Source organism: Elephantulus edwardii, unplaced genomic scaffold, assembly GCF_000299155.1.
Source record: "Elephantulus edwardii isolate Elephantulus edwardi_28Jun2011 unplaced genomic scaffold, EleEdw1.0 scaffold00288, whole genome shotgun sequence".
Taxonomy (NCBI): domain Eukaryota; kingdom Metazoa; phylum Chordata; class Mammalia; order Macroscelidea; family Macroscelididae; genus Elephantulus; species Elephantulus edwardii.
In genome coordinates, this window is record NW_006400038.1 from 1787151 (window position 1) to 1788216 (window position 1066).

A 1066-nucleotide genomic window follows, 5' to 3' on the forward strand; every position below is an offset into this window, starting at 1 on the left:
TAATGTCATCCATGGTCACCCATTTTGTATATTTCATGAGTTCTTTGTTTATCAGTGATGCGAAATATTCCATGTGTGAATATGCCAAGCTTCTTTATCCATTTATTTGTTGATGGACACTTGGGTTGTTTCTAGATCTTTGCTATTATGAACAAGGGTGCAGTATACATAGGTGTGCATATATCTGCTTGGGTGGCAGTTCTGCTTTCTTCAGGGTAAATTCCCAGTAGTGGAAGTGCTGGGTCAAATGGTATTTCTATTTCCAACTTTTTGAGAAGGTGCCATATTGCCTTCCCCAGTGGTTGCACCATTTTACATTCCTACCAACAGTGAATAAGGGTTCCAGTTTCTCCATAACCTCATCAGCACATTAGACTACATTTGTTGTGTGCTGTTTTGTTAAATTTTCCTATACTTACTGGGGTAAGATAATAACTCACAGTTGTTTTGAGTTGTATCACTTTTAGAACTAGGGATTTTGAATGCCCCTTCGTTGAGAACAATGTTGGCTCTCAGGTTTTCATAAATATTTTTTACTATGTTGAAGAAATTTCCCTCTAGTCCTATTTTGTTGAGTGTTTTAATCAGGAAAGGGTGTTGGATTTTGTCAAAGGCCTTTTCTGCATCAATTGATAGGATCAAGTGGTTCTTGTTCTTTGCTTTGTTTATATGATGAATTTACACTGATTGTGTTATGTTGAACCATCTTGTTATGAATCCGACTTGGTCACGGCAAATTATTATTTTTTATGTATCCTTGGATTCAACTTTGTGGATCATAACAAACTGTGGCTGACTCTGAGAGGAACTGGAATCCCAGAACACTTGATAGTTCTAATGCGAAACCTACACTTGGGTCAGGAGGCAGTCGTCAGAACAGAGCACGGGAACATTGCATGGTTCAAAATTGGAAGGGAGTACGCCAGGGACGCATCCTATCTCCATACCTTTTCAACCTGTGTGCAGAACAGATCATCTGGGAGGCTGAGTTCTATGAGGAGAAATGTGGGGTCAAGATTCGTGGAAGATCTATCAACAATCTGCATTATGCAGATGACACAACCCT